The following is a 12845-nucleotide window of genomic DNA, read 5'->3' as shown; positions in this document are numbered from 1 at the left end:
AGATCGAGACCAGTCTTAAAAGCCAGGTAAGAGTGTTTAATTCCAGAGAGTACTGACTCCAAATACAAAGAACATTACATTTTAAAGAAAGAGAACATAAAATGACGTCATCAGTTTCACACCCTCTCCCACCATCCTTACAATAGCGTAGTATTCAGTCCTAGAGATTTTTTTACTCCCCTCATAAAACTACATTCCAACCTGTCTAAAAGATATACTTCTCTCCACTAATGGAATCCAACCAAAACATTCTTATCTGTCTGAAAAGCTATCTCACTTTCCCTCCTTAAACTACCCAAGAGGCACAGACAATTAATTCGTTCTGCTTACATTTTCAGTAAAAACTCATACTTTTCATATCATAACATAATAGTATCAGAATAAATGGTTCTAATCAATAATGTATACATAATTAATCATTTCAACTATAATTTCCTCTAACACTGCCCTAATGGCAGCCCCCAGAGGCTCCATGTACAGAACGAAGAGGAGAGTCGAGAGTGGGCACCCCTGCCTGACCCCAGACGAGAGGTCAAAAACGTCACCCAAGTGACTATTTACACTAACTCTGCACCCCGCTCCGACATATAATGTACGAATCCATCCTATGAACTTCTCCCCAAATCCTAATTGACCTAACACTCTGAATAAAAAGGATCTATTCACGCGATCAAAGGGTTTCGCCTGATCTAGCGCTGCTACCATTAAAGGCAGTCCTCTATCTTCAACCCAAGCGATGGAGTCCCTGATTAACTGTAGGTTCCATCTAATAGAGCGGCCCTCTACCCCGCACGTCTGATCCTCATGGACGACGTAGGGAAGGGCTGTGCGCAACCGGTCTGCTAAAACCTTTGCAAGTAGCTTGTAATCTACACACAGCATGGTCACCGGCCGCCAGTTGCCAAGGTCTGTTACTTCCCCCTTCTTATATAAAAGTGACAGCACACCAACAGCCATTGATCCCCCCGGGACCCCCGTCTCAAGGATGGCCTTCAAGACTTCGAGGACCACTGGTCCAAGTATACCCCAAAACTTGAGAATAAACTCAGCCGGCAGCCCATCCATCCCAGGCACCTTCCCTTTTCCCATCCTCCTAAGAAGCGCTCTCAACCTCTTCTAGTGAAATCTGGGCCTCCATCACTTCTCTAATGTCCTCCGGCAACCGCGTGGACAAGTGTTCTAAAAACACATTTCCCTGCTCTACATCTATTTCCCTTTCCTTAAATAAACCTTGGAAATGATCAGTTGTCACCCTGACCATATCCTCTGGTTCTCTAACTATACTACCATTTTCTTCCCTAACGCCATGCATTACCTTCCTACTCTGTCTGGCCCTAACCGACTTAAAGAACATAGCAGAACAAGTCTCATTATGTTCTAGAAAGCCACTATGCGCACGCTCCAGGAAAGCTCGAGCCTTCCGCTCCTGCAACTCCCTGAGCTGCGCCTTTAGGGTTGCGGATCTTTCCCAGTCAAATGACCCGCCGAGGTTGCCTGCCTTGTATTCGAGTTCAATTAACCTTTGGATACGATCCACCTCCCTCCTCTCCTCCCTTTTTTTCCTCTTGCAATACCCTATTATAAAAGCCCTAATCCTCACCTTAACAAATTCCCACCACTCTAACACCCCCTCACACATGGACCGGAGGCCTTCAAGCCTCCAAAAGAAACCATTAAACCCGTCAACAAAATCCTGCTCCTCCAGCACATCCCGATCTAACTTCCAGTACCCCCTACCAAAGAGGCAGACTGGCGACCCCACCTGCAGGAGCACCCCGTCGTGATCCGAAAAGAAAACAGGCAACAGCCGCCCAGACAACTTACCCAAAGACCTGGGTACAAAAATATAGTCGAGCCTCCGCTCAACCCCCCTGGAGTTGTGCCATGTAGGACCGTCCATTTTCGGAGTAGTGTGCAGACCATGGCAAGCCATTAGCCCGGCAATGGCGCCTGCACTGCTATCCCCCTCCATTCCTAAATCTGTATTAAAATCCCCCCCTATCACTAATTTCCTATTTGTGACACACAGGGGCGTCAGACAGTCCACCATCTCCCTCCTGTCTGCCACCACCTGTGGCCCATACACCACCACTAATCTAAATTTACAATCCCTTATCGTGACATCCACCTCTATAACCCTCCCCTGCATTACCACAAATGAATCCTCCACTTTTACCTCCCTGTGGCCCACACAAAATCCCTACCCCCGATTAGTGCACCCCCCCAATACCCCAAACCGACTCCCCCTTGTCCCACTCCCTCTTAAACCTATTAACATCCCCTCCATCCCTCAGGTGAACCTCCTGTAAAAAACAGAAATCAAACCCCACACCCTCCAAATAACTAAAAACCGCCCTCCTCTTAACACAATCCCTTAAACCCCTTCCATTTAAACTAACAAAAGTCTAATTAGACCCCATGAAAAAATAAAAACATGTAATACACTCAAATTCTAAACCCAGACAGAAAAAAACAAAAACAGGAGACTCACCCGATGCTCCCCTGCTCCATATCTACCGGTGAGAACACCATCCGTACTCCCGACAATCCCCCCTCTTCCTCCATCTTACCAACCCAGGATGCAGGTTTAGTGTTTGGCTCCGGGGTGCCCTGCACCCTGGGTCTACCCCCACAATCCTCCCCCTCCCCAGTGCTGCAGCTGGATTGGAAAAAAATCGGGAAGGCTGAGTCCCCAAACAAAAAACTCCCCACCTCCTCCTGTACCCAGTCCTGAGTCTTGTTAGGTGTGTCCCCACCCAACAGAAGTTGAGGGCCTGGGGAAACCAGCAGCAGCCCAGATGTTTCTCCCACCTCCATCACTCTCTTGGCCATCCCTTCCCTCTCACTGTCAGCCAATCGCACCCTCCTCTTCATTCTCTTCTTTGGTGATGGCGGCAGTGGAGAGATACCACCCTCCCCCCCCGCCAGCTCCTCCACCATACCCCTCATCTCTTCCACCAGGGCACTTTCCCCCCAGTCCACTTGCTCTTCCACCGTCTCCTTCTCCAACACTCCTCCCTCGCTTTCTTCTCTCTCATGCTCCTCCACTCGGTCGCCTTCTTCCGCCACTTTTCCTGGTTCTCCTACTCCCGTGCCTTCCGTTTCCTTCCCTCTTCCATCCTTCGCTTCTTGCTCCTCCTCCTTCCTTGCGGCCTTCCCCTCTGGACCTGTACTCTGGTCATGAGGTGTGCTTCCTTCCGCTCCTCTTCTTCCCCCATCCCCCGCTCCTGCTCCACCCCCGCCACAGGTGTGCTGACGAGCCACACCCGTGGCACGTCTTAGGCTTGTCACAATCCCTCGCCTCGTGTTCCTCAGATCCACAAAATCTGCATTTTCTTGTGCTGCATGAGGCGAATATGTGTCTGTAGGCCATACAGCACCTGCAAAATGGGGGCTGACGTGCATAATACAACGTCCCCCTGTCAGCCCCTAGGGAGAACATAGCAGGAGGATGGAGGTAGCCACCATGTCCCTTTGGGTCCTCTCTGAGGAGGGCCTGGAAGCCTCTCCTCCCATTCCAAAACCCAAGGGAGTCTTTGAGGTGCCTTGCTGAGGAGACGTTATCCATGTATCTCCCCAAAAAGGCCCTCACCTCTTCGTCCTTAACGTATGGGTTGTAAATGTTGACAGTTACAACCCTAAAGTTATTCTTCGCCAGGCTTGTTATTTCATAGTGGCTCATCGGCCTCTCACCTCTCACTGCTCTTGCCCTTCTCAGGATATCATCGTGTTTCTCCTCTGTATATAGTGCCACGTCGTATGCTCCCTCCAACGAGTTGCCTTGGAAACAAAACACGTCCTTCACCGTCAGCTTTAGAATCCCCATCAATATTATCCTTCCAAAAGTTTCCTGTTCTAAAGGCTCCAACTCCTTTTCCTTCCAAGCAAACCGAATCGTGTTGGCCAGCCCAATCCCAGGGACCGACCGTGTTGATGTATTTAGCACCATCTCCGCAAGGAGAATGGCGCTCGTTCTCTTCTCTTCCAAAAAAATGAAAAAAGAAAAAACCAATGTGACTGAGCCTATTTGGTGCAAACAAACACAGAGACAGGAACAATCACCCACAAAACACACAGTGAAACCCAGGCTACCTAAATATGGTTCCCAATCAGAGACAACGAGAATCACCTGACTCTGATTGAGAACCGCCTCAGGCAGCCATAGCCTATGCTAGACACCCCTACGCAGCCACAATCCCAATGCCTACTAAAACCCCAATACGACAACACAATAAACCCATGTCACACCCTGGCCTGACCAAATAACTAAAGAAAACACAAACTACTAAGACCAAGGCGTGACATGGAGAAGAAAGTAAAAGTGCAATATGTGCCGTGTAAAAAAGCTACATTTAAGTTCCTTGCTCAGAACATGAGAACATATGAAGCTGGTGGTTCCAGTCTTCAATACTCCCAGTTAAGAGGTTTTAGGTTGCAGTTATTGTAGGAATTTATAGGACTATTTCTCTCTATACCATTTGTATTTCATATACCTTTGACTATTGGATATTCTTATAGGCACTATAGTATTGCCAGCCTAATCTCAGGAGTTGATAGGCTTGAAGTCATAAACAGCGCTGTGCTTCAAGCATTGCGAAGAGCTGCTGGCAAACGCAGGAAAGTGCTGTTTGAACGAATGCTCACGAGCCTGCTGCTGCCTACCACTGCTCAGTCACACTGCTCTATCAAATATCAAATCATAGACTTTTATAATATAATAAAAACACAGAAATACGAGCCTTCGGTCATTAATATGGTCAAATTATCATTTCGAAAACAAAAAGTTTATTCTTTCAGTGAAATATGGAACCGTTCTGTATTTTATCGAATGGGTGGCATTCCTAAATCTAAATACTGCTGATACATTGCACAACCTTCAATGATATGTCATACTTATGTAAAATTCTGGCAAATTAATTACGGTCTTTGTTAAGAAGGAATTGTCTTCACACAGTTCAACGAGCCAGGCGGCCCAAACTGCTGCTTACGCTGAACGCAAGAGAAATGACACAATTCCCCTAGTTAATATTGCCTGCTAACATTAATTTATTTGAACTAAATATGCAGGTTTAAAAATATATACTTGTATATTGATTTTAAGAAAGGTTAGATCATGGTTAGATACATTGGTGCTACTATTGTGCTTTTTTCATGATAGCACCTTTGTTAAATCATCACCCGTTTGGCGAAGTAGGCTGTGATTTGATGATAAATTAACAGGCGCTGCATTGATTATATGCAACGCAGGACAAGCTAGTTGAACTAGTAATATCATCAAACGTGTAGTTAACTAGTGATTATGTTAAGATTGCTTGATTGTTTTTTATAAGATAAGTTTAATGCTAGCTAGCAACTTACCTTGACTCCTTGCTGCACTTGCATAACAGGTGGTCAGCCTGCCACGCAGTCTCCTCATGGATTACAATATAATCGGTGTCCAAAAATGCAGATTACCGATCGCCCATGCCGATTAATAGGTCGATCTCTACTCTTTACTGTGTCGTCACCATGCTCGATGGTTAGGTACAAGAACCTCTACTTCGATGCAGACAAGAAACAGGGTTTGCGTGAAATGTTAGACACAGCTGGACATGATGGAAACCCACGCAGTGAAAGTGAAAATCCGAAGAAGAGGACCCACGAAAGAAGAGGCCACGGACAGACAGGGCTGAAACTTTACTGCTTGACAGGTATGATGAAATCCTAGTTGAGATTGAAACGAATGAACAAATGAACAATGAAACAGCACAGCAAGTAAGTGAAAGAAATTGGTTATGGTTATGTTTTACTGGTAAATGCCAACAAAATAACTTTTTGGTGTGTGTGTGAGAGAGAGAGACTCATTGTATTTTCATTTTCTTTACTAAATCGGCCAACATTTGCCAATGTTGATCAATGCCTAATGATCCTTTGGAATGCAAGAATAATATGTTGTATTACATGTTCTAACCCCCCCACCCCTTTCCCATTTTTTGCAGATACTAGGATACCTGACAGAACCTACTATTCCCAGGAATGAAGATGCACTTGGATACTGGAGAAGGAACAAGCACCGTTTCCCCATCCTAGCTAAAGCTGCGCGCAAGTATCTTGGTGCTCCCTGTACTAGTGTGGACAGTGAGCGCCTTTTCAGTGCATCTTCACACATTGTAGACGAAATAAGAAACACTCTCTTGTGACAAAGCCGAGCAGGTCCACTTTGTGATGAAAAACCTCCCCCAGGTGTTAAAATTGTAAATGGGAAGTCATATTGTTACCCAGCCATCTCGAGGCACTGGAAAAATGTTTACTAAGCCCAATGGCTTTTCTGTTGTTCATTCATGGCTGGTATAGGTTAAGATTTTAATTTAATTTAAAACAAAGCAGTTGTGTTTTATTTTTTTGATTTCCTAAATGAAAGATGAGATGTGTTGTAAATTTGCTCTCATTTTACTAGTTAAGTTAGTTGAGCACATTTGAAATTTTAAGTTGTGCCATTTATAGCAGTTTTTGACAGCCTAGAGACAGTATTTTTTTCAAGCAGTTAAAGCTAAAATTATTAACTGCATTTTAGTTTAAACCAATATTTCTTTCAAAGCATTTAAGGTTCTCCATACGGTCAAGATTGGACAGTAAGAAGAGCCACCAACAACTTAACCATCTATGTAATGTGGGGCAGCTAAAATATTTGTCTCATGAATATCTGTTGTGCGATAAAATACATTCATGGATGTGTAATTCAAATGTACAAGTTATTACAAGTTATTAAACAATCTTGTAAAACAATCAAGTTATTAAACAATCTGTTCCTAACTGAACAAATGAACATTGTTTCAACTATTTAACTGTACTAGAATTCTTAAAAGGCTGCTAAAATGTAAGATATCGGTTATCGGTATCGTTTTTCTTTGCCAGGGAAATTTTGGATATCGGTATCGGCCAAAAATGTCATAGCGGTGCATCCCTAGTTTTAATCGATTGTATGGCGACAGCCACTAAACTCTGGCAGTTTTTGCTTGAAAGAGTAAAAGCTGGCACAATACAGCCAATGCCGCGCACAGCTGCCTTTCGCCCGGCTCGTTGCCTCAGCCAACGGCATCAGGCACTACCACACAGGTACAGTAGCAAGCAAGTTCTCGTCATGAAAATGGGAGTGGCGAAACGTGTATTTGGACCAGTCGATTTGGACCAGTACATCAGAACGTAGTTATGAAGCTCTACTTTGTAACCTGTTGTTTTTTCGTGTCTCTGAAAGCATCTGAATGACAGAAGTAAAGGATAAACGTTTTACCTTATATTTTAGTCAAAAGACGTGCAGTGATCGTGAAACAAGCTCAGGACTTTTCCAAAGTTCTTGGTAATACAATGCCACATAAAATTTTACTTGTCACATGCTCTGTAGACTAACATTAAAATGCTTACTCACGGGTCCCTTCCCAATAATGCAGAGAGCAAAAAAGAGAAATAACAGAAAAATAATAACATGAGGAATAAATGCACAATGTGTAAAGATAACATGGCTATATACACAGGCTACCAGTACTGAGTCGATGTGGAGGAATACAAGGTAATTGAGGTAGAAATGTATATTATAATTTTTTAAATGTAATTTTATTTAACTAGGCAAGTCAGTAAAGACCAAATTCTTATTTACAATGACGGCATACCAAAAGGCAAAAGGCACCCTGCGGGGATGGGGACTGGGATTGAAAATAAATTCAATAAAAATATAGGACAAAACACACATCATTACAAGAGACACTACATAAAGATCAAATCAAATCGAATGTATTTATATAGCCCTTCGTACATCAGCTGATATCTCAAAGTGCTGTACAGAAACCCAGCCTAAAACCCCAAACAGCAAGCAATGCAGGTGTAGAAGCACGGTGGCTAGGAAAAACTCCCTAGAAAGGCCAAAACCTAGGAAGAAACCTAGAGAGGAACCAGGCTATGTGGGGTGGCCAGTCCTCTTCTAGCTGTGCCGGGTGGAGATTATAACAGAACATGGCCAAGATGTTCAAATGTTCATAAATGACCGGCATGGTCGAATAATAATAAGGCAGAACAGTTGAAACTGGAGCAGCAGCACGGCCAGGTGGACTGGGGACAGCAAAGAGTCATCATGTCAGGTAGTCCTGGGGCATGGTCCTAGGGCTCAGGTCCTCAGAGAGAGAGAAAGAAAGAGAGAAGGAGAGAATTAGAGAACGCACACTTAGATTCACAAAGGACACCGAATAGGACAGGAGAAGTACTCCAGATATAACAAACTGACCCTAGCCCCCGACACATAAACTACTGCAGCATAAATACTGGAGGCTGAGACAGGAGGGGTTAGGAGACACTGTGGCCCCATCCGAGGACACCCCCGGACAGGGCCAAACAGGAAGGATATAACCCCACCCACTTTGCCAAAGCACAGCCCCCATACCACTAGAGGGATATCTTCAACCACCAACTTTACCATCCTGAGACAAGGCTGAGTATAGCCCACAAAGATCTCCGCCATGGCACAACCCAAGGGGGGACGCCAACCCAGACAGGATGACCACATCAGTGAATCAACCCACCCAGGTGACGCACCCCTTCCAGGGACGGCATGAGAGAGCCCCAGTAGGCCAGTGACTCAGCCCTATAAAGAGAGACCTAAGACGACAACGTAGCATGGAAGCAGCACATATTTCATGGTATATACAGTGGGGCAAAAAAGTATTTAGTCAGCCACCAATTGTGCATGTTCTCCCACTTAAAAAGATGAGAGAGGCCTGTAATTTTCATCATAGGTACACTTCAACTATGACAGGCAAAATGAGAGAAAAAAATCAAGAAAATCACATTGTAGGATTTTTAAACAATCTATTTGCAAATTATGGTGGAAAATAAGTATTTGGTCAATAACAAAAGTTTCTCAATACTTTGTTATATACCCTTTGTTGGCAATGACAGAGGTCAAACGTTTTCTGTAAGTCTTTACACGGTTTTCACACACTGTTGCTGGTATTTTGGCCCATTCCTCCATGCAGATCTCCTCTAGAGCAGTGATGTTTTGGGGCTGTTGCTGGGCAAAACATGGACTTTCAACTCACTCCAAAGATTTTCTATGGGGTTGAGATCTGGAGACTGGCTAGGCCACTCCAGGACCTTGAAATGCTTCTTACGAAGCCACTCCTTCGTTGCCCGGGCAGTGTGTTTGGGATCATTGTCATGCTGAAAGACCCAGCCACGTTTCATCTTCAATGCCCTTGCTGATGGAAGGAGGTTTTCACTCAAAATCTCACGATACATGGCCCCATTCATTCTTTCCATTCTTCCCTACAAAAAATATAGATGAAAACTATTGGTGTAAATAGTATGGTTTGGAGCTTTTCATGAGGCATTCTAACTCAGGTGAGCAAAACCTAGAGACTTCCTTAATATTAGAGATCGCACACAAGCTGTTGTTAAAAAAAAAGACACACACCTCCCCCTTAACCTTACCCAAAGTTGCCGTTCAGTTTTGACAATGCACCAGCTAGATGTACAGTATATTGTCCATGTTCAGCCATGATACTGAGAAACGTGGGATATTACAGTTATTCAGGTCCCGTTGATGGTATAGTCTCAAACAGAGCTTGTCCAGTTTGTTCTCTAGTGATTGTATGTTCGCCAATAGAACGGAGGGTAGAGGCGGTTTATTTACTCGCCAACGTAGTCTCATCAGGGAGCCTACTCATGTGCCTCTCTTGCTCCGTTTCTTTCGAATCCTGGGGAGTAGGCCTTGATCCGGAGTGAGCAGTACATACATCCACAGCTGCCGACTCGTTGAAGTAGAAATCTTTGTTCAAATCGAGGTTAGTGATTGCTGTTCTGATGTCCAGAAGCTGTTTTCGGTGATATGAAATGATAGCGGAAATGTTATCGACAAAAAACGTTCAGATCAGTGTAAAAAGTCCACACAAAATAGCAGAATTGGTCAGGAGCCTGTAAGACAGGAACTATCCACTCTAGCGCCATCTTTTTCTTTTTAGGTTGAGAAATACCCATCGCAAAGAGCAAATATTAACACAGATTTTGCAGGTTTCACAAAACTGACTGTCCCGTTTTGAACATGCTTTACAGTTGTGCTCTAATTGCATAAATATTATAACGTAGAGTATTGCGGTTTTAAGACATGGGTAACAACTGCCACATTAATGTTTTCAAATAATTGATTATGTATTTTGACAACCACATTATTGACATTTAGTGAAAACGGATTTGTTTACTGCAGGTTTTTTTTTATTCTCTCATAGCATCCATTGTGTGTTGCATCACCTATCACCCTACCTACAGTAGTTTATTGGTGAACTGTTGAAATCATGGACATTTTATGATAATTGTAATTCAATAGTTGGAATATAGTGGGCAGCACTTTGAATACATTGTTGTTTGACATGACAACAAATGAATGAGCCAGGGAGGAATAATAGATAGACGACTTGCAAGTATCAGACAGAGTAAACTACAAAAATGGACATTACACTCGCCAGTGTTGCTTATCACATTTAACAAACCAAACAGAGCATCAATTCCAGGTATATAGTAAAATACAGTATACTGCACAGCCCTACATCATAACGGCATGCATACTGTATGTTTGACGTAAGACATCAATTTAAGTTTTTGTCCTTGGTATAACCTCAACATAATTGAGTGAGGAAAAGATCAAGAGAAAATTTGTGTTGGTAATATATTTTGTATCATACACATAATTGTAAAGTAAATATACGGATACTGTTTTTGCTTGAGAGCAACAAGAGAAGGTTGGAAATGCTCCTTGAAATCATGTCTCCCTTCCTTTCTCTTAGATATACATCTGTAGCCTAGTGTGTGTTGCTGTCACATTGAATAAAGTAGCTTGGCATTTCAAAATGCTTTGAAGAGTTTTTCAGGGTAATAAATAATACATCTGTCCCAGGACTTCAAGACCTCTTGTGGAAGTGAACCGTAAACATCAAGTTGATGAATCTTCGGTGGAATTTCAGTTTCAAGTGCCTGCTGGATGTTAGATTCAAAACAATTTGTTACATTTAAAAGTACACTAAGGTTAGAATCAATTTACCAGGCCAGTTTCAGTGATCAGTGCAATTTTGTCCAAACCATGTCAGCGATCAGTTCAGTGTTTTCCAAACCATTTCAGTAATTCAATGCACCCATTGGTTTCCAACTATAAAAGAAAACGTCATCTGTAAAATTCAATAATTCATGCCACGTCAAAGATGTTATATAATACTGCATAGCAACTAGTCTCTGCGGAGGGAAAGGTCACTTAGCCAATAAATTCATTGCCTCAGTAGATTCCTATTATTGTATTCCATTTAACCATCACTTTCATCCAAAGCGACTTACAGTCATGCATGCATTTGTGTGGCCCCTGGAATCAAACCCACAACTCTAGCGGTGCAAACACTGTGCTCTACCAACTGAGCCATACAGGACCACTTGTATTTTACTTGCTCCCTCTCTCTCTCTCTCTCCCTCCCACTACCTCTCTTACTCCTCCCTCTCTCTTCCCCCTAATTTTCTCCCCCCCTCTCTCTCATCTCTATCTTGCCATGGTTGCCACGTCTAGCTAAAATGCACAGCCCAATGACTACTCAAAACTCGCCCTCAAGGCCTGAAAATTAGCCCCAATTTTTTTCCACAGCAGTTGCCACATTTATCCAATAAACCCGTTTTCCATAATGTTAACGAGCAAATTAAAAAGGAATCTCAATGTAACTTCTAACGACCTAAGAAACAAAATTTCAAATGAACAATTATTGCGAGATAATGTGACTAATAAAGGAATTTGAATATGTCGCAAGAGAAAAGATAATTCACCCTTATTAAACTTCAAAAAACGAATGTTAGGCTATTTTCTGGCAATTGTGCTGTTATTATGTGCCAGATGTTAAGACTACAAGCTGTTGTAAATGGCCTATTTGCGAGATTGACTTGTCATTTCAATAGCCATAGGCTAGGCCTACTGACTACAATCTGGGTTTGTGATTGTAATTCAACTTTACCATGGTTTGGTTAGCTAGATGCAGGTATCCTATTGCCCCCGATAGGCCTACATCTAATGTCAGATAGCCTACAGTAGCCTAGGCAAGATGTAAGATGAACAATTTAACAGCTTGCTTAGTTCAAATTGATAGACTCATTTATTCAACATGAACAGCGAGGTGATTTCGAGGTAAGAAGCGCTTCCATTGCCCAATAGCCTGCTGGAATAAGCTACTGAGGATGGGGTCGTAGTTTCAATCACTGAATCAAATATTAAATTATGGGTATGAACTGAATAGGTCTATTCTTGTCAACAACAGCCAGTGTTTTTGTTTTAACCTGCAGCCTAATCTGACTGACTGTTACCTTCAATCTAATACAATGTAACACCAGCTGATCTGCAATTGGGAATGAACTGTGACCATGATCACAATTGACAACTTCCAATTTCATTAACTAAACATGTACAAAAGCTGAAGAACATACAGTACGCACATCTTTGTACTTCTTGCAGGTGCTGGAGTTCTAGGTGAATTAATAGAAAAAAAGGAAAACGCTGTACACTGCTGCTCATGCTCCCAGGTGATTTTATGTTAGGCATCCATATCCCAGGTGAGGGTGGAAGGTCCAATATGTAGGGGCAGTTTTCACTGACATCACTTCCTGAAACAGGAGGTAAAAATGTATAACATAGGTTCACAATATCAACAATCAATGTATTATAATATATGACCATACACAAGGAAAGTGATAAATATTTACAGTAATATACAGTACCAGTCAAACTTTTGGACACACCTACTCATTCAAGGGATTTTATTTATTTAGACTATATTCTACACTGTAGAATAATAGTGAAG

This window comes from Oncorhynchus nerka, linkage group LG27 (genome assembly GCF_034236695.1).
Source record: "Oncorhynchus nerka isolate Pitt River linkage group LG27, Oner_Uvic_2.0, whole genome shotgun sequence".
Lineage (NCBI taxonomy): Eukaryota > Metazoa > Chordata > Actinopteri > Salmoniformes > Salmonidae > Oncorhynchus > Oncorhynchus nerka.
This window is presented reverse-complemented; position numbering follows the sequence as displayed.